The sequence below is a fragment of the Trachypithecus francoisi genome, unplaced genomic scaffold (genome assembly GCF_009764315.1).
Source record: "Trachypithecus francoisi isolate TF-2019V2 unplaced genomic scaffold, Tfra_2.0 Lachesis_group3, whole genome shotgun sequence".
Taxonomy (NCBI): Eukaryota; Metazoa; Chordata; class Mammalia; order Primates; family Cercopithecidae; genus Trachypithecus; species Trachypithecus francoisi.
This window is the reverse complement of record NW_022681468.1, coordinates 27,448,244-27,470,195: the sequence shown is the minus strand read 5'-3', so window position 1 is coordinate 27,470,195 and position 21,952 is coordinate 27,448,244. Positions and strand designations below refer to the sequence as shown.

Below are 21,952 nucleotides of genomic sequence, written 5' to 3'. Positions count from 1 at the left end.
TGGGGATTGTGTTCATTGCTCTGTCTTAGAAAGTGGAAAGTTCTTTGAATACCTTAAAGCATTGCATGAGTAATAATCGTAGCTGCAGGTGTTTTGTTTGTTTGGATTATCTACCACCTGTATACATTTTAGGACCTTTTTTTTTTTTTTTTTTTTTTATCTTGAGAAGACTTTCTACACTGAAGTTTACTTATGAAAGGTGAGAATAGGAGACTAAGACATTTTGCATCTTGCTTTCTTATCCTTCATGGAGAATTCCACAATAGTAGAAATGGTTCCAAAGTGAGAGACATGTGCACTGAATAAACACTCTGTCCCAGAGGTGTAGAAAGTGGCAGATCATGCCGTTCACCGTCTCTCAGCCAAACTCACCCAGGTGGTGATGGCTGCCATTTGCCGAACATTTATGACATACTCCCCACTTCATGGGCAGTATCCTACTTAGTCTTGAAACCACCCATTAGGACAGTGTTGATCTTATTCCCATTTTTTAAGATTAGGAACAGTCTATGGGGGTGTAGCTTAGTTTGGGAAATGCTGGTATTCAACCCAGGACCATCTGACTTAAGAGTCTTAACGTTTAATCACCCTCTGCTCCTTCCTTAGATTCTCGTAAACACCCTGGAACAGTTGCATATCCTAGAAATTCTGGGTTTAACTCAAATCTTGACAATTTAGAATTTTTCTCTCAAGTTAAATTATAGAATTCTCCCCTCAAGTGAAATCTCTAATTTCTGCCCAGTCTAGAAGTCAGCATTTCCTTGGGCACCTGTACACATTCGGCTTTATCTATATCATCGATGTTGCCTCTGGAAGCCTTGTCAGCCTCTTTCTTTTTGTAATCTTGTTTTACCTTCTAGCGCCATATCTATGCAAAAAAGAGAGAACTTTTAAATGAAGGTTTGTTTTGCCATTTAATAGTCTTGCTTGGGCAGTGAGAGAGTGGCAAGAAGGTGCTTAGTATTTTTTTTTAATTTAATTTTTGTTTTATCAAGGAAACCTCCTTTCTTCTCTGTGAATTCTCAGCCACAAGATAAATAGTCTTGTGTCTTATAAGTTAAGTACAATTACTGCTATCAAACCTAGATACTTTTTCTCTCTTCCATCAATGTCTCTAAGAAGCTGATAAGCATTTCAAGGCAAACTGAAGCTTGGACTAATGCTAAAATCAAACATAACCACCCAGCAGACAAAGAGACCAGATAGAAATATACAAAACATTTGAGGTGGTGGGAACACATGGACACAGGGCACATAGAAACTTGCCCCCAAAACATTAAGTTAATACATAGCTCAAAGTTATTTATAAAGGAATTAACATACACAAAGGAGCTTTTTATAATTGTGAGGATTTACATCAGATAATAACAAACTAAATGTATTATTTATCTATAATTCACTTGTAAACAGGGCAATGCTTTTGGTCTACAGGTCTGTTGAGCAAAAGAATAATTTTGCTGAAACCTTCTGTAGGACTTTATAGGATGCACATTTGAGTCTGGGTCCTGGTTTACATTTTCCCCATTTTTAGTAGACTATCTTGGGATTTAAAGAAGAAGTTAGAATTTTAAAAATTAGAAAACACATCATATTTTGCCGTATGTTAAATATTATAAATATTATAATCTAGGGACTCAGTAAAATGCATAATTACAAATTTGAGGGTCACTTCTAGGTACAATTTAACTAGGAATGTAAGATAAAGAATTTCTTGATTTTCATCCATAATGAATCTATTTTTATTGAATAATATCCTTGAAATAATACTTTCAAGATTAGAAATACAGTGTCATCACACTTTATAGGATTTTTAAATTATAATTATTTGAAATAGTATGACATAAATAAAAACATTAATAACATCTCCCTCTATGTGAGGCATCAGTGACAACATATATTCTTCTGAATTAAAACAATTATCAAATATTGCATAATTTCAAAGCTGGTTAGTGAATTACAAGTTTTGTTTTCCCTATTGTCACATGGAAGCTCTAGTTTAAGTAGTTAATACAAATTCTGGCCTGCAGAAGTTGTCTTTAATTATGAAAACTTAGAATTATTATCCCAGCCATAAAATACAATTACCCTGTAATACTTTTCCTCTGCCCCAGAGCTGGCTGAACACCAAGTGTCCTACCATCCGTGCAAGAGCATAGTTTAGTTTTATTTGTAGGAAAAGTTTCCAAGTTCCAGTCTCTTCAATTTACATTTTTCACAAGGTTGCAGAGCCTCTCTAGTTACTTAAAGTCTAAAAAGAACACTGAGCTTCTTTGAGAAAGGTGGTACATAAATATCCAATAATAATAATATATATTCACATACAGTATGTCATTTATACTTCTGTAAAGCAGAGAAGGTAATGAAAGGTTCTCTATACTGTAAATCACTCAATCGATTGTAATCATATTGCAGCTCATCTCAAAGAGATAAAGACCTTCCACTCCTCTAAAATCCCTGTCAATATCCCAGCAGGCTGAAGAGAGAGGAAAGGAGGTCAGAAGAGGAAGGAGGGAATGAGTCAAGGACAAAGAGGCACTTTTAGTCTTCAGTTCATGGAGTTAACATGAATTTGATTGGATTCCCAGTGAAATTTACAGTTTTCTCCATAAGATGCATTTCTTTTCCACATGGTACTTTTACAGCCTTTCAGTAAGTCCCCGATGCTCTGTGTTGGTCTTGATGGCATAGTTTACTAAGTGCCAAAGGTAGATATATAGTACTGCAAAAGAAGACTTAGGGACTAAGTTTATAAGTAGCAAATGTCAATTCAACAGAAGTTAAATGCTGAAGTGAAATGTATATCAAACAATAGAAGTGAGTTGTTTATCGGCTAGCAAAAAAATTATATTGCACTTTCAAATGGCAGAAACACTGTAAAAGCCTTTTTACTAACTGCCGTTGCCTTTCACGTAGTAGTATTCCCCTATCCTCATCACCGGGGCAGCTCTGAGTGGAGCCACTTCTTTACGCGTTTATTCATTCACCTTCATTCACTATTCAACAAATAGTTGTTCCACATCTACTTTATATGTGAATTCATTCTAGGTTATGGGTATATGGTGAAAAATAAAACACAGCCCCTGACCTCAAGGATCCTCAAGTGTAGTTGAAGAGAAATACAAGTACCCAAGGAAGACATTTTAATACCTACATTTTATTTAGCAGTTATTAATTGCCAGGTAGGGTACTGGGTTCTTGCATTAAGTCTTTGCAGTAGCCCTAAGGGATAGATATTACTGTTATCATCATTTCACAAATGAGAATCTGGAGTTTCTCCCAGGGTCAAGCTAGCACATGAATACCTGGAACTGAAGCCTGTATGTCTTGGAAGGCAAACCCAAAGCTCCCATACACTGAACTATCTTGAACCTACAATTCCACAAAGTGAAAGAAGGTGCTACTATTGAGGTGAGATCCAAGTTCAGTAGCGGGCACACATAAGTACCATACCTGATGGAGCCTGAAGACCAGACAGGGGCTAGTGTGGAATATAATTTGGGATGTGACCTTGAATTATCTGGAACAATGCCAATAAGCTATGCTCCCCTATCTAGTGTGAAAGATAACATGACAACGTATGGCTTTCACACTGAGGAAATTAATGGTCATGGAATTCTTTCTTTTACTTAAAAATTTTTTTTATAGTTTCATTGAGGGATGATTGATAGGCAAAAAATCCTACACATACTTAATATACACAATTTGATGAGTTTAGACATATGTGTACACCTGTGATACCTTCAACACAGTCAGTAAAATAAAGACATTCATCATACCTTATTTTACTTAGTGTCATCTCCCCAGTGGCCCCAAGGCAGAAGTATTAATCTCCCTCGTTTATGGATGAGGAAACCAAGGTTCAGGGAGGTTGAGCACATTTGCTGTGGTCACTGTCCACCAATAATCAACTCTGAGATTCCACACAGATTTGTTTGACCTCACACCCTAATCGCCATGTTACCCACTCCACTTTTCCAGTGTCTTCCAGGAGCACTCCAGTTTGCATCATCTACAGAGCTCAAATTCACTTGGCTGACAGATATAAATTCACATGCAAATGTACTATGATTTCCTACATGCCAGTGCATGCAGAACATTCTGTAATCCCATTATTAAACGTTTACTAGAAATGTGCTTCTGCCTGATGCACAATTGCCAGCCTCAATGTTTAATTAAACTAGATTTGTTTTCATTTTAATCACATTAGAGAAATGTGTTTTTCTCAGAGTTCAGTGGTGAAATCTTCATTCTAAATGCCTCCAAGTAACTGAAAACTGTATATCCCAGAGGAAGGGATGAGGGTATTACAACCTATCCTTACATAAAATATTTTAGGGTAACAATATTAATTGATAACAGGTAAGACTGGGGTACACTATTTATTTTTGAATCATCATAGCATCCTGGAAAAGGGTTCTATTATTATTACCATTCTAGAGATGAGGAAACTAAGTCTGAGTGGTTAAGTAACACACTCCAGTGTTGCACAACTAGTAGGTGGCACAACCAACATTTGAATGTAGACAGGGAAACCCTGAAACCTTTTCCCCTAAAGGCCAAATAGCAAGTAGCATAGGCTCTGGAAACCTATGTTATAAATATATTTAGATATTTAATAAACTTCAATATTTTATTAATATAAATATGATATGATTTGCATGATCTTTGTTGCAGTTATTCCACTCTGTTGTTATAATGCAAAACCTACTATAGACAATACATAAAGGAATAGGCACAGCTATATTCTAATGAAACTTGCTTTACAAAAACAAGCTGTGATGAGCCACATTTGCCCATTAGGTGTAGTTGGGGGACCCCGATTGAAATCATGGATAGTTGGAAGCCTACAGCTTCAAAAGTATTTGGAAGCCTACAGTTTTTACTAATCCATCAGCTTTATTTTTTGAATTGTCTTATCTGTTTGGAATAAAGAGGGCAAGAGAATCTCTAAGTGGATGAGTTAAATCCCTAGAGAGACAGAGAATAGTACTACCACGTAGGGTGACATAGACCTACTGGTGAGGTTAATTCAGGATAAAGAAGAAAGAGATATAATACATAAGAGGGACAGGCACTCCATTTACCTGTAGTTAAAAATGACAACAAAACAGCTAAATACCATTTTTCTAATTCAACACCAAAGACATAGATTCCATTCTAGCTTCATTTATATTTTGCCATACCTTGCCTAGAGCAAGATTTGAAGATGACAAACAGAAAGCATTGTTTCTTTACTTCTGTTACTTCTATTTAGTAGCTGTGGTGATTTAAATATACCCCTCTCTCCTAAAAAAAATAGTGCATACTTTTCTTTTAAAGCTGAGAATTATGATTAGCTGCCCTAGCGTAGTTCTCATAGCCCTTATGCATAAAGATGCCAGTTGATGCCTAGCATTGATCTTTTCTCCTACCCACTCCCTGATATGTCTGTCTTCTAAGTCTGAGAGAGCATTCCCTTCATTATCTCAGCATTGGTTGCCCCTATCTTGCTGCTGAGAGCTTCCTCCTTGAGCTTCAATTCCATTTTCAAGCCATTGATCTGATGTTCTGAGGATGGACTAGCCCACTTGAGAGGTGGCTCAGCCCACTTCATGCTATTGAGTTTTAGAGATTTTAGAATTAGATCCTCTATTTATTAAAGCAGCAAGACCAGGCTATCAGTTTTTATAGATGTGCATATGCCTAAAAGCATGTAGTGTTTAAAATAAATTTTGACCTACTGTCTCCTATTCCCCACCACCCCTGGTAAGCACCATTTTACTTTCTCTGTCTTTGTATTTCCTTCATTTTGTTTTGTTTTTTGTTTTTTGGATTCCACATGTAAGTGAGATTGTGTAGTATTTTTTCTTCTGTACAAAGCTATAAAGGATGAATAAGTCTAGAGATCTAATGTACAGCACAAGGACTATATTTAATAATATCGTATTCGTATTATCTATTGATAATTTGCCAAGAGAGTAGATTTGAGGTATTCATGCCACAAAGAAGAAAGAAAGGCAAGAGAGAGAAATGCTCACTATATGAGATGATGTGTATGTAACTTTGCTTGACTAGGGTCATTTCACTGTTTATATGTATATCAAGATTAAGTATACAAAAACAGCATATATACCTTAAATATATACATTTTTTAAAAGCCAAACTGAGGCACACTGTGTTTTTATTTACAAAATAGGGAGCCCCTTCACAGTTTGCTGACCTCAATTTTGACTCCAATTAAGTTATCAAAGTTCTAACTACCAGAAGAGAAAGCATATACTGCCAGATGTGGCGCTATAGTACAAGAAAAGTGGTCACAGTTTTCTTAATGCTCTTTTAAAAAGGAAAGAAACATAGTAGGTAATCAGTAAATATTAAACTGTACAACTTAGGTTTTGGGAGCTTTCTGACTTCAGTGACTGCATATACACAACAAAAATATAAGTAAGTTGTTATACAGCATCCTTGACAAGCATTGACTATAAATAATTTACTTTTATAACAAAAGAAAATATCATTTGCTACAAAACTTTTAAGCTTTTACTTTAGAAATGTTTCTTTATGGAAACAAGTAAGATTTTATTGAAATCTTTTTTATATTAGTAAGGTGACTACTGGTCTCAAAGGGTGGATTTCCAAGTACAATTAAACAAAATGATAAACGGGAGGAAGAAGATTTCAGTATCCTTGACAGAAAAATACATATAAATCTAATATAGATATAACTGTAAAAAGTAAATCTAAAATCTTAGCCAAGGTTTAGAAATCTTATTACTTCATTTTTATACCTGTATAAAACTGTTGTGAGGTGCTGTTTCAAATAAAATAAAAATTCATGTAAGTAAAATACAAACTAAAATAGAACTAAAATGCCTTTAGGTTTACAAAATGAATAGCTGGATTATTTTACTGAATTTTTTCTGTGGTATGGGTGGCACCGTATCTCTAGAATCGGTAAAAAATAAAGGCAATCCACAGAAAGAAAATATATTGTTCTCAGGGAGCAATGGAGCTCTCCTAGAGGAGGCAAACCAAGTGAAATCTAACAGTTTTGCTTCATTTTGTGACTTTCTCCCACGATGACCTCAGAATTTTGAGCTACAAGTAGGTCTATAAAGGGAATTTTGGAATACTCTTAATAGATCTGTTCTTGAAATAAGTCAGCTAAACTGAGCGAGGTGCTTTGCCAACACATTAACTGAGAGTCCTGACTGACCAACCCTGATCCCAGACCTTCATGGACAATTCTCTTGTTTTATTTCCATTTCCAGTGGTTGTATGTAATTCTTCTCTTCTAAGAGACTTGTTCCAAGCCAACCTTCCTAGTGGTCTTGTTGAAATGAGATTGTGGTTGCAGATATCGTTGATGAACACATAGGCCAAAACATTATTGAACTATTCAGAAAGTAAATCTAGCTTATTCTTATTCTTATGCATAATTATATAACTGTAGCTTTCTGTCAGGTTACAGTGGCTTTGATTTTCTGATCAAATAAAACAATCAGTATAATTGCACTTTGTTCCTCCCTCTTCTGGCTTCCATTCTTTGATTTGTGCCACTCACCACTCTCATTCTTCCAACCTCCCCCTACTCCACTGGCCCCTGCAGCTACTTAGAATAAGCTGTTGATTAAAGAGACCAAGAGTTTGAGCAATTACTGTATACTTTCAAACCTCACTGCCATTTGGAAGTGAAGTCCCAACTGACACAGCCAAACTGTAAGGACAGAAGCAACTCTAATACCTGCTTTCCTTTGTTTATAGCAACTGCTCAAATTCTCCTCTAAAAGTATTGCTATAAATCTCTGTGGTAGAAACTGAATAATAGGACTTGAACCATTATTCAATCAGACCAAGTTTAACTCCAGGTTAAGGAAAGAGGAAATCTACATATGTCTTTGCTATTCACCATGTTTAGTACATATCCTCTATAATTCACAATCAAAAGTAAATCTTTGGACAGCATTCTTGGATTTGGGTTAGATGAAAAATTCCAATCCGTGTTCAGCAGTCTAAGCACTTGGGAGGATTCCAATGTGATTTTTTAAAGTCACCATCCCTGATAGTCAGAATTAAAAACATTAAACCAAGAAGGCTGCAGGCTTTCTTCTCACCTGTCCATCTCTTGTCCTAATTACACCTTATACTTACTAATGTTGTAAGTGCTTTCTGACAAGACAGCAATGGTACATCAATAGCTACTGCATGAACTTGAGTAGGCAAATCAAGTCACTCAGAGGCCTTCTTTTAATCTCTTGGATCATTATTGCAAAGATAAAAGCAGGTTTCTGAAAGAGTGAAATTCAAAGGAACCTCGTAATTAGAATGGTGAAAATACTAGGTCACCTGGTCCATTTCCCTGCTTGGTTCAGACATTTCTATAGAATATGTACTAGTTTAATTTTATTCATCTAATTTAAAATGAGACACTTTATCTTTCTTCCACCAAGATAATAGATCTGGCCGGGCGCGGTGGCTCAAGCCTGTAATCCCAGCACTTTGGGAGGCCGAGACGGGCGGATCACGAGGTCAGGAGATCGAGACCATCCCGGCTAACACGGTGAAACCCCGTCTCTACTAAAAATACAAAAACTAGCCGGGCGAGGTGGCCGGCACCTGTAGTCCCAGCTACTCGGGAGGCTGAGGCAGGAGAATGGCATAAACCCGGGAGGCGGAGCTTGCAGTGAGCTGAGATCTGGCCACTGCACTCCAGTCCGGGCAACAGAACGAGACTCTGCCTCAAAAAAAAAAAAAAAAAAAAAAAAAAAAGAAAAAAAGATAATAGATCTGTCTGATTTCTCTTCTTTGGCTTTAAATTTTTTTTTTTTTCATTCACATCTTTTATTATTAGGGATGTCAGTTGAAATTATTTTGAATAATTTCTTTAAATCATGGATTTTTTTTCTTATATCTCTTATCTAGGAGCTATTTCTTGTTGCAAGGTGCAAGGTTCTATGGCACATACAAAAGCATGCTTTCATTTGAGATATTTGTAAAATCTCTCTATACATACACACCCATCAATGGGCAAATATAAAAAGTATTGCCTTTGCCTCAGCATGTAGTTAATATTCAGTGAATATCTTTAAATGTAAAATCACCTATAATCTTCAGATATATTCCTCAGATAGCCAAGATTTAATATTATATATAAAGTTATATTAAATAGCTAAAAGAAGGAAGAGGTATTGCTATTTTTATGTACGTATCTCAAATGTTATAAAGGTTATAAGAACCTTTCTGAACATCTAAACCTTCAAAGCTAATAGTTTAAAGGTTTGTTGTATACCTGCCATCTTTTGAGGTGGCCAATAGTTGTCAACTTTTTGAGTATTCTTGAGCACTTAGGATATGTCAATGTTTGGTTTCATTATGTGTTAAGGAGGGAATTACAGAAGTAGAATGGAGTAAAAAGCTTAAAAAAGAAAAAGCAGTGCTTCTAAAGTGATTTTAATTTCATAGGAAAAAAATACTTTAAGGACTAATATTCAATGCAGAATAGTGGAATCTGGTTGCCAGATAAATATTTAACATTTGTGGATTTTACATAATCACTGGCCACTTTCTTAGAAGTGTTTTTTTAAAGCCCTAATTAAAAAAAAAAAAAAAAAAATGCTATTCTGGCCATCACATTTACAATGTGAATAATATTTGAGTCATGACATATAAACTATAAGTTACTTCTAATGATTGTCACTTGAATTGTAAATCACAGCATTTAGCAATGCTGATTGTCCTTACTTTTGTTAACCCCTTAGTCCCTGCAACTTGATCATTTTGGGCTCTTTGCTCTAGAGTCTAGCTGCCATTCACGTGCTAAAGAAATGCCCCTTAAATATCAGCTATAACATCCTAGGGAAATGATTTCTAAACTCTTCTCAATGAGTTTAAAAAGGCTGCTTTTTGCTAATCCACAAACTTTAAAAGGGGCTGAAGAGGCAGTGTGACTGCTTTTTAAAAGCCAAGGTTGCAGGTTGGGCACAGTGGCTCACACCTACAGATGCACGCCTATAGTTGCACCTATTTGGGAGGCTGAGGCAGGAGAAGGTGGGAGAATTGCTTGAGCCCAGGAGGTGAAGGTTGCAGGGAGCTAAGATCCTGCCACTGTACTCCAGCCTGGGCCATGAGAGTGAAACCCTGTCTCAAAACAAAACAGAACAACAGAAAAAAAGATAAAACTAAGGTTACAAAGTAGGACTGTTTGTGTGTGTGTGTCTAATTTTGATCTTTAATCAGAGTTCTGGTTTGTTTTTACTGTTGTTTGTTAGGGAATGTGGTGGAGGAATGCCTTTCTAGTCTAAGTATAGGTAAGGTATTCGTGACTAGTATTCAAAGGATATTTACACCCTGCAGGAACATAAATGGTTTTGTTTTGGAATGTTATGGTTAAGGATTAAAGTGAAGGCCCTGTTTGCTCAGAAAAAAAAAAAAAAAAGGTAATCCTTCAGTGCTCTCCATGAAATCATGTACGGAATGAAAAATTCATTGATGGGGTGAGAGGTCTGGGTGCCAGAAAGTCTTACTAGTAAATTCAGAATTCAGCCTGCTGTTCTTAGAGATCTTCTCTCCAATTATCATCCAAAGAGTGATAGAAGGAGGTCAGATAAGTAGCACCTTATCCCTTTAGGGAGCTACTTAACTCTACTCATTATTTTCTTGGAGTCAATCCTCACCTCATTCCCTGTCCTTCCCCTAGTCTATGTCTAGAATCAAGGATCAGAGAAGCGTCAACACATGCATCCACCTTTCTCCGATTTTCCTTCCCTTTCCCAACTCCCTCAGCCTTACCCTATTCTCTCAGGAACTGCATTATTGCATCTCTTCTTTTGGATTTGGTAATTCTTTCCTTAGATAGTGGAACAGGGCTAAGGATAGGCAACAGGGGCCCAGCTGTCCATGTCTCCATCCTTGCACCCCTAAGACTTTTGCCACACAAACTCCTTTGACTCCAGAGACTGCAACAGAGCTGCTTCCCTCCTCCTGCTGAGCCTTGATGGAAACCCTCATAGGAGATGGTGCTTCCTTCACCCACTCTCAGACCCCTGTTCTTCCTGGATCTCCTGAATTCCTGGCTATATCATTTAGGTTCGCTGCATTGCAAACCACTCCAAAACTTTGTTATTTATGGGCTCACATTTCCATGGCTCATGTGGGTGTTTTCTTCTCTTCTGGGTTGGCTTGGATGGAGCTAGATGATCTTGATGGCCTCATGTACCCCTCAGGGGCCTCAGCTCAAGATGGCTGAGTAGGTTCACATGGCTGGGTTTCTTTTCTCATGGATGTTCACATGGCAATCTCAGGTGTAGGCAGCAGGCAAGGGCAAGCATTCATACACAGATGGCTCTTCAAGCCGCAGCTTATATCACATTTGCTAGTGGCCCATATGCCTAAGCAAGTCCCACAGCCCACCCAGAACTCCAAGGGTGAAAAGACAGATTCAAACTGTCGTGAGAGGAGTAACAGTCTCACTACCAAGAGACAGATTTTGAAATGGGATTGTAGCTATTATTTTTTCAATTTAACACACTGGAAAAGAAGAAAGGCTCTGGTTCTAATAATCATATTTCCCTCGTAAATTTTCTCCTTCCAACCCTGATTCAAGTCTCAAGCTGAGGTTGGAAATCAGTACTTTTCACTAAGGGATTGTCCTTTCTTTTCTTTAGTACATGGCTTTTTGAAATTAATCTTGATTCTTTCTGCCATATCCCAAGCCTTACTTTATTTTTTTCCTTTTTTTCTCTATGTCTGATCATTTTGCTTTAAGTCAAATTGATTTTTTTAATGAAATGCCCATTTAAAAAATTATCCACATTCATGTTCCCTTGGATGCTTTCAAATATTTTATTTTCCTTTGTTTTTGGCATTTACGATCTATCAGTGTTATTTGTAAAATGTCTTATATTTATATAGGGTATGTTCTCCCTTTCCTCTTTTCTTCTTTTCTTTTTAAAGTAAGATAGTTATGTTATAAAACAGCCCCGATGCTGATCCATACTTTTCCCTAGACATTTCTCTGAGATCAGTACTTTGTTTATCATTATCCTTTGTTTGTAGCCAGATTTGAGGCCATGTTGCAGTTCTCACAAACAAATCAATTTGAATTAATTTGCCAAGTAGAATTAACGAGGCATTGTATGAATTCAAGATATACTACAACTACTGCATCCCCTGAGGTTATTTCTTCTCTGGGAAAATTTTGATTCTTGTACCACATTTTAATAGTGTATATCTGACCTTTGAATCTTGTACTAAATGATACATGGCTGCCAGCTGGTTTAATTTTTAAGAAGCCTTAAAAATTCTATGCAGCCGAACAAATAGGAGTGTAGACAATTCTTTAATTATTAACTTTATGGGGAGAAAGTTGTCTTCAAGATCGATACTCTCTGATGTTTGCTTGTTGCTAGGAGTTCTTTTTCTAATGATGTTCTAAACAGAAGTTTGAGAAACATCAAAATAGAGAAAATATATTTCTTAGATGGTCTTTGAGGTCTCCACAACCTAAAAATTATGGGCTCCTTCTTTCAAATTATAAGCTATAAATCCCAGCAAACTCTACTCCCGGAAACTGTTTTTGTTTAATTATAAAATGGGAAAGTATTTACTCTAAAGAGGGACCTTTGTGATTACCTGAAATTCCTTCACTCCCTAAATGGACATCTACATCTGTCACTAATATATTCTTTATTTGTGATTACCTGAAATTCCTTTACTCCCTAAATGGACATCTACATCTGTCACTAATATATTCTTTAGCAAAAAGAATTTCCTTCAGACTATAAGGATGAACACAAACAAAATAAATAAGAAAATCCAGTCCCCTTCCACCCCTCACACGGTGAGAAAATGGTAATAGAGTTCTTCAAAGAAACTCTAATTTCTGGGTCTTAGATGAATAACATTAGAAGTGCTTAAAGAACTTGAATTCTAAGCCCCTTTAATGTTCGCTCAGAAATAATTAACAGGAGTCAGTCAGAATAGAAAACTAGTTTGGGAAAAGTGTCCTAAATTTTACATTGTATAATAGGATGAATCTCTTAAACTCGGGACTGATATATAAAACTTCTCCAGTGTTTCATTTGACCAAAAATTGGTACACATTTAGCTAGATTTAAAAAAGAATATGGTGATGACTGAGAACTAACCTGGACTCATTAAAAAACAAATAAACAAACAAACAAAAACTCACACATGCTAGGGTAACTTTCTCTTGGATAGCAATAGCAAATTGGTAGGTAAGGAGGATACTATAAATACTGTGTAGAGTATATCTTAATTTCCCCAAAGAAGTATACTGTAATGTACAGAGAACTATGAAGGGATCTTAAAGAGACCTGCCTGTGTTCCATCATTTGAAGCTTTCTGGTTACGCTGCAAAGTTCGAGGTAAACTTAAATAATAAAAGTAACATTTATTATATCAGTTTCTATAGGTCAGAATTTGATAGCAGCTTAGTTGAGTGATTCTGGCTTATGATGTCTGATGAGCTGCAGTTGGTATGAACTAGGGCTGTAGTCATCTCAGTGTTATCTAGGCCTGGAAGATCTGATTACCTGGAAATCTTTCACTCACATGGATGTTGACTGGAAGCATCAGTTACTCTCTGGCTCAGTTCCTTGCCTTATGTATGTTTCCACAGAACCTTTTAAGTGTCTTCATGACAAGACTCTAGCTTGCTCAAAATGAGTGGTCCGAGAGAGAGCACCTTTTATGACTTAGTCTCTAAGTCCACACACTGTTGCTTCTACCGTATTTTACTGTGTAGAATCAAGTCACTAAGTCCAGCCCACAATCAAGGTTGGAGAATCAAACCTCACCTCTGACACAGAGGAGTTTCAAAGTATTTTTAGATATTTTATAGCTCCATCATAATCTTTCTATTCAGGGACTAGAATGAATGCACAAAAGATATGCTTATTAAGTTTGCAGATAACACAAAGCTAAGAGAGGTATCTCCTACCAGAAACAAAAATTCTAGAGACAAACTTTTTCTTATCATGTTTGAATGCTGTTATGAAACAAAAAGAAGACATTTAATGAGATATAAATACCTGTTTGAAGTTCATAAAGTATGTTGTATGAATGCAACATGGAATAATTTCTTTGGGAAACCATTCAACTAGAAACTGTCTTGAGTTTTAGTTGGAAACAAGCTTAATATGTGGTCCTGTTATGATGTAGTTGTTTAAGCAACGGTTGCAAATCAGTATAATAGTCAGGCCTCCTGTGTGTGGTGACTAGAACAGTGATTGTTACTTTTAGATCTTTTGGAAATAATAAATTCATTCTTAGGCATGGGGGTTCAAGGTTGGTCTAAAACGTCTTCAATTTATAAACACTGGCAATTCTATCAGATCTAAAGGGAAGGATTACTATGTCATAAGTTTCTTGAGCATCAGAGATATTAATAATGGCATGACTTTCCTGTTCACAGGATGACAATATCCTTGTGTTCCTGTGTTTGTGCAGTGAAATTGTCCTCACAAACCTCCTCCCTGTCCTCTGAGCTGTGTGGGGACACCACATATGTATGTTTAAATGAACAGAATTTAAATCAAATATTCTGGCATTCTGGCTTCAAAAACATTAGTTTGATGTTCTCTACTTAGAAATAAAAAACCAAACATGAGAGGAATGAGAGGAGATGGGGATGGGGAGTGGGAGGACGAGGGTAGATAGAAACAAAAGGAAGAACATTACAGAGAAGCGGAGATCACACAGAGGGTGGACACGTGGGAAGGCATGGATCACGGGGAAGAGTGAGCCCCAAAATAACACTGTGTGCCTTTTGCAGCAAGGAGGAAATAAGTGAGAAGAGGAAAGGCACCTGGGGAAATCTTGAAGGGATCACATGTCAAACGGCTGAAGAGCAAACATTAAAGCTTTATTTTGAAAAGGATTTTTGAAAATATTTGATACCAAAAATTCTGTAGGGAAGTAATTTTTGTGGAGTTTGCCTTCTTTTTAGTTTAACTCTCCTGAATCAGGCACTTGTTATAACAAATCATATACTGAGGGATTATTATTTGCAACATGCTTTACACACATTTCCTCTTTATTCTCACAACAATCCCATGTTGCAATTATTATTATGATCCCCTTTTAAATATGAAGAAACTAAAACTTAAAATGCACTAAGACATGGCTAAAACTAAGCATGGTTACCAGAAAGGAACTAGACAAAATTCAGACATTGAAATCAACTACTGTAGCTTCAGTGTATATTTCAGAATAATTATAGAAGGAAAGAAAGTGACAACATTTGAGGAAGGAAAGCAAATTTTATAGTCAGTTTATGTTTTGTTAATTTATAACATGGCATTTTTAAGAGGGGGTCTTAAATAAAGAATTGGTGCCAGGTTGACCTGGCATACTGAAGAAAGTTTCATTTGAAGTTGCTTGAAAATATTATCTTAAATTATAGGAATGAATAAAGAGGTTGCAATCTCCTGGGCCCAGTTTTATTAACCTAACTGGGATTGAAAGTATCCCTGGCCGGGCGCAGTGGCTCAAGCCTGTAATCCCAGCACTTTGGGAGGCCGAGACAGGCGGATCACAAGGTCAGGAGATCAAGACCATCCTGACTAACACTGTGAAACCCCGTCTCTACTAAAAAAATACAAAAAACTAGCCGGGCGAGGTGGCGGGCGCCTGTAGTCCCAGCTACTTGGGAGGCTGAGGCAGGAGAATGGAGTAAACCCGGGAGGCGGAGCTTGCAGTGAGCTGAGATCCGGCCACTGCACTCCAGCCCGGGCAACAGAGCAAGACTCCGTCTCAAAAAAACAACAAAAAAAAAGAGAAAGTATCCTTGATGAGGAGAAACCCTAGGAGAAATGAGCTTCAGGAAGTGAGTTACAAATGGCCTCAAAGTACAGAGAAAGGATAATAATTGGTAATATATGTTGTAATTATTGCATCAAAGTAAATCATTTTTAGTATCATAATACCTCAGCAAAAATGGATCTTTGTTTAGGGTATGAAAGAGAAGTCTAATATTAACATGTATGCACAAAACATGTATATTCAACCAGCAACAAAGGTCGAGGAATAGGGCATGAACATTTGGACAGCTGGATATAATATACCAGGGTTACATCTCTAGCATGGTTTCATTCCTATTCCATAGTCTGTAAGATATTTGGACATGATAGACTAGGTGTGGTGGCTCATGCCTGTAATCCCAGAACTTTGGGAGGTTGAGGTGAGTGGATCATAAGGTCAGGAGTTCGAGAGCAGCCTGGCCAACATAGTGAAACCCCATTTCTACTAAAAATTAGCGGGGCATGATGGCACACGCCCATAGTCCCAGCTACTCGGGAGGCTGAGACTGCAGTAAGCCAAGATCATACCACTGCACTCCAGCCTGCCCATCTCAAAAAAAAAAAAGATATTTGGACATGATAACTAAATATCTACAGGCTCATCAGTGAGACAACATAGGCAGAGGCTAGAGCTCAATGAAATTATCAAGACTGAAAAAGGGTTTGGAAGGCTCTCAAGGTGAGGATTTACGCTCACTCCCATCCCCATACTGTTTAAGCCTCCTTACTGGGAGAAAGAACTTTCTTTTCTAAGCCTTAGACGAGTGTTAGGGAAAGATCCTAAGAATTAAAATAAATCAAAGGCTCTCTCAACACCCAACCTCTTTTGGCTCCCCAAAAGCTAAGCCCTTGCCTGAGATTTTGCATTTAATTTGGATAAAACAAACAGATGAAGACACCAAGACTCACCTAGATTAAATAAATTGCCCAAGTTCACAAAACTGATAAATGTCTGATTGGACTTGATTCAAAGTTCATCTGACTCCAATGTTCCTTTCACTCATGTTTGGGGCCATCTTTGCTTCAACAGTTCAACTAGCACAGCCTAGAGTTGGTAAATCCATACTACAACTTTAATTTAGGAAGAAAATGATACTGTCTACCCATATATATTTGCCATTATCAGAACATATCCACAAGACATGTAGAGGTGAGCTTTATCAGCCAACTTGGTGTAGGCCAGGATGATTTGCACTTCTTTCCAGGGTCTCCCTGGCTCAAGGAACCACTTTAAAAGCGCCCTTACTTAATAATTCCCTTGTTCTCTGGATCTATTAATTTACTTCCCCCAAGCCGATCAGTTTTCTGTTCCAAGACATTAATTTCTTTACTTTGGCACATTGAAGGATCAAGGCTCGCAACATATAAATAGTTCTTTTTTCTTCTGCCCCAAAGGTGTGTAGTGAGGATTAATGAGATGATGCTTATAATTGCATTTTGAGCTCCTTGGTCGAAAGGCACTTTATAAATACAAGATATTAGTTCTTTGCTGAGATCCATCTATCACTTACAAGTGGCCAAATATTCTAGATGGCCTTTGGGTGCGCAACACCTCCCTCTCTGACTCTGAGTTGACCTGGGATAATGCCAGAAATGTGACTCGAGCCAAGCTCAGAGTTTCTGGAGTTCCCTTCCTTTAGTGTCATATACTTTCTCTGAAACTTAGAAAGTGTTCTTTGGGGAAAGACACATGGCAAGGGCCTCTAAACTGCCCTAGTACTTGAGGGCAGCAGTACCACTACATTGATTTTCTTTTGCCTCTGGTTTTAATACATAGCATTTGTTCTTTGAGTGTTCATTAGACCCACAGTCTGATTTTTTTAGTGTCAACAAAGCAATAAAGAAAATATTTTTCCTCCTTTATTTCAGGGCTCAAGACAAAATTCAAAAATACCTTTGGCACTCATTTTGCACATATGAATGTTGTTAGGATATTCCTATTAGCATGTCCATGTGCTTGACAACATCTCAGGTGGTATTAATAGTCTACCTGCAAGAAAGTGCTTTCTGCCAGCCTGGTGCAAATTGGCAGAACCTTTAAGCCACTCTTTCTCAACTTAGCAGCAGTATATCATCATTACCTTGGCTGGACCAAGAAATCACATTTGTCAATGCCTGAATTGCTCTTTTACTTTCAGTGGTTTTAGAAATCCACTTTGTTTTGGAAATGGGTTTAGCTGAGTATGTTTTAGAAGATACAGAAACATATAAAGTGATAGATAAGAGATTTAAGGGAATATTAAGGATGTTACATTTTCTATGGTCAGTTGCTCTTTGGAAGATGATTTTTGTGAGACCAAATAGAATACGGTCATCTTTGAATGAAGGACTGATAAGGTAGTGTGATGAGGGAAGGACACCATGGAACTAATGAGCTTCCTTCTGATCATTAGAAAAGAGTTGAGTAATATTAATAATAATAGTTTAAATATGCTGTACTCCCTGTTATTCTATACTAAGTCCTATGGTAAATTGAGAAATGGGGAAACTGAGGCCAAGTGACTTCCCCAAGGTCACACAGCTAATAAGTGATAAAGTTAGAACTCAAAACCAGATTTGTCTCCAGAGCCCATGGTCCTTAACTCCTATGCTGTACTGATTATGGCTGTAAGAGTATTAGTATACCTTCTAATTAAATAGGACCTAGATTTGGACCAATAAAGTGTAAGCACAGTGTTGTAAAATTTATTTTCCATGCTACACAAGAGTTCTATTTTTCAGTTTTTCACTTGAGATAATTGTATTCCTTGGAGACTGTTAACAAATTTTGAGTCTCACCTTAAAGAGGGATTGATGTATATTCAGGCCTACTCAAGGGTCAGTTTGCTTTCCGTGTCTTTCCCTTTTCCTTTTATCCTAAGTGGATTCACCCAAAGTGGGAAATGTGAGGTTGGAGTGTAAAGGTTGGAACTATGAACCAGTTGGGCTTCAATACTTTCACCTCAAAGTATTCTGTTCTTCACAATATTATAATTCCACAGTGCATGTGCTTGTTGCACACGTCTCCAAGAATTGAAATACTTTAGAGCCAGTGGTCCAAATGAAAATGACCAGAAGAGGCCAAATGTATAACATTCTCAATCCCTTATCAAAAATAGATGGGAATAAACACACATATATTTAAGTACAATAAAATGTGACTAATATGTTTTTTCTAAAATCCAGTCCCATATAGGTGTTGGATCCACAGAAGTAATTTAAGAACGGTTTATTTGAAGATCTCTTTGTGCAATTTATAGATTTCTCAGTGTGCTTAAGAAATGAAGTTATTACATTTTTTCTCTAATTAGTAATGCACATATGCCTACTTTTAATGATATTATGATGTTTACTACTCATAAGGCCATTCTTTCTTGAGTACAGCCATCACTTTCTGTTGAAGAATTGATTTCACACTTTGTTTAAATGTACATACTTGTTGCTATATGAAATGTATGACTGAATATCATTAAAGATTTAATAAGAATGTATGTGAATTTGGTGAGGGTTTTTCAGCTTTTAGAGTAGCCCTGTATAAGAATACTTATGTTTAGAAGGTTGTTTGCTCTTCAATCCACCTAGCAAATGAGGCATGGGGCAAATAATTCATTCTCATGCACATGTTTCTAAAATAGTTCTTACTAATGTTTGAGATAAATTAAAATAAAAACCAACAAGAACATGAAAAGAGACTAAGAACAATGTTAATGCGGCAATTTAAACAAATTTGGTTTTCCAAATGACCTTCCATCTTTCACAACTTTTAACAGCATGCAAGATTGCTATCCTTAGTGCCAGATACTATCAATCTGGTGTGGAAAACTTAAAACTTTTTTCTAAATGTCTTTAAAGCTGAGGTGGAGAAGAATGACTCTCTGTCACTTTCAGAAGGGTCTAAGGTTGAATCATGGCCATGCTGTCCTTCCCCATGTCACCTACTGTTTATCTAACTTAGTTATTTCTTTTTCTAGCCTGTACCATGCCCCCAGATTATTTTCTATGGTGCTTTACATTTGAAAGAGAGTAGATGATGAGGGTGAGGATGCTTATGATGAGGGTGGGGATGCTTAGGAGGGCCAAGAGCCCTAAGTATTTGGAGGAAGTAAATTAATACAGCTTCTTAATTAATTTGGTGCAATTAAATTCTAGACATTTGGAATTTTAGTTACTTCTGATTTTGCCCTGCATTTTGCTAAGAATATGTAGCTTTATACTTGCTATTGACTTCACTAATCTATTCCATAGTAAGTAGAATGAAGGTCATTAATATATTTAATGTGTAGCCAACAATGGCGGATACAGAAAACCCAAAGTAATAGAATACATTCAAGGCAGATCTGGCCCAAGCCAATTACCTTTTCTCAGTATGGTATTCTGTTGTGTCTAAAACCCTGGAGGATGAATGAAATCCTTTATGGTATCTGTCACCTGTAGGGTAGGATTATGAGTTATAGATGTAGGTTTGTTTCAAAAAGGTACACGTTCTTTTTCTATGAAAACATCTTAAAAGTTTACCCAACTTTATTTTTAATGAATAGAACGTTGTCCCAAGACCTACCAAGGTAGACCATTATAATGATCTCTAATCCATAGCTATAGTCTTTCACCATGGGCTATTGAAGCACCAAGAAATTAAGTTGCCTTTCTCTTTTTCCTCCTTGCCTGCCCTCTCCATTGTTTTCTATAAGAAATGATTCCTTGAGGAAAATGTTAAATTATCCACTGTAATTCAAAACTGTTAATTGTTTTTATTGCATTTTATTTTTTGATACATTAATATGTTATATCCTGTACCAACCAGATACGGTCCCAAAACATAGGCTAGAAGCAGATTCATAGTTGCCTGTTTTATAAGTTCTTATTTTTAAAATTCCTGGTAGTAAAGATATGAGTCAGCTTCTTAGAATAAGTTGTCTATATGAGAAGTGAATGGGGAACCTTGTGAACATCCTCCAGTATTGCTACCCTTTTCCCATCCTACACCCCTACTTTCCCAACACAGAAGGTAGGTACCAGTTTATTCCAGGTGGAATCTTCTCAGCCAATAATGACTCCTATATGGAGATGGCCCTGCAATTGAAATGCTTTAGCATGCCCCTATTCATTTGGTCTGATGCTATATGCAATTCTAGTATTCTTTATGGCTTTTAGACTTCTTTGTAAATTGTTTCCAGGCCACCTGGTTTGAGATTTTTCTTTCATTTTTAATATTGGTAATTTGGAATGGAGTTCCCCAAGTTGCAATATAGGCCTGTGAATCAAAGTAATGAATTACAATTCACTAATTTCTGCCAGATCAATGTGAGGTTGGTTGATGAGATAGAACAGTTCCCAAGGCATGGCTTCATCATTTTGTTATTTGAAGCATATTCATTAAGGGTGTATCTCCACAGTACCACTCTCCAAGTCTGTCCTAATTATGGAAACCATTCAGCAGTGGTAATAGCAGTTATGAAGGAAGAGGGGGGCATACTAGCAGTTAAAACCATTATGTTTGAGCCTTGAAACTAATTAGATATTTCATGCTTGGAAGAAGTATTCCTAACAGGCTTTATGAATGGATGCTTATGCAGGAAGGTCCTCTCATAGTAAGGTAAGAGAAAGAGAAAGAAGGAGGGAGAGAGGACGGGAGGGAAGTGGAGGGAGGTTAAATATACAAAATCAGTGTCTATTATAAAATATAGGTGCTCAAAAGGCTACAAATGTTATATCCCTATATTTATAATTATCTCTATTTCCAGACTTTTGAGTTTCCTTATTTTTAAAAATGTGGAACAAATCTGGAAAGACAGTGATATAAAAGGTTATCTGTACTGATCTACCTCTTTGACATAGGTAATGAGATGCAAGGACATCCTTTATGGAATAAGAAGTCTCCCTTGGCCATCAAGGCTTAAATTGTCCTCTCTGCCTTCCCTCTGTCAGAACATAAAGCAGTTGCAAACACTTGAGAGGAGAAGAAAAGAAAGACATGGCCCTGTGTTTCTGATGGGAATACAGTAGATTAATAGTGGAGTTTGCCTGACTGTGGAGTGAGGATTCCCTCTCACATGTGAAACTGATCTGACAGCTGAATTACTCATGGGTCAAGGAGATCCTTGTGCCTCAACTGGCCCAATTAAGGTGTGGTTGAGATGAGACGGAGAGAGAGTGAAGATAAAACAGCCAAACCA

General features: G+C 37.0%; 1 protein-coding gene across 6 annotated transcripts in view; it reads left to right on the top strand.

The window, feature by feature from the left end:
- LOC117069250 (neurexin-3-beta) overlaps window positions 1–21,952 on the top strand; it is a 1,234,533-nt gene that overhangs the window by 1,045,768 nt on the left and 166,813 nt on the right. The gene's annotated exons all lie outside the window — the stretch shown is intronic.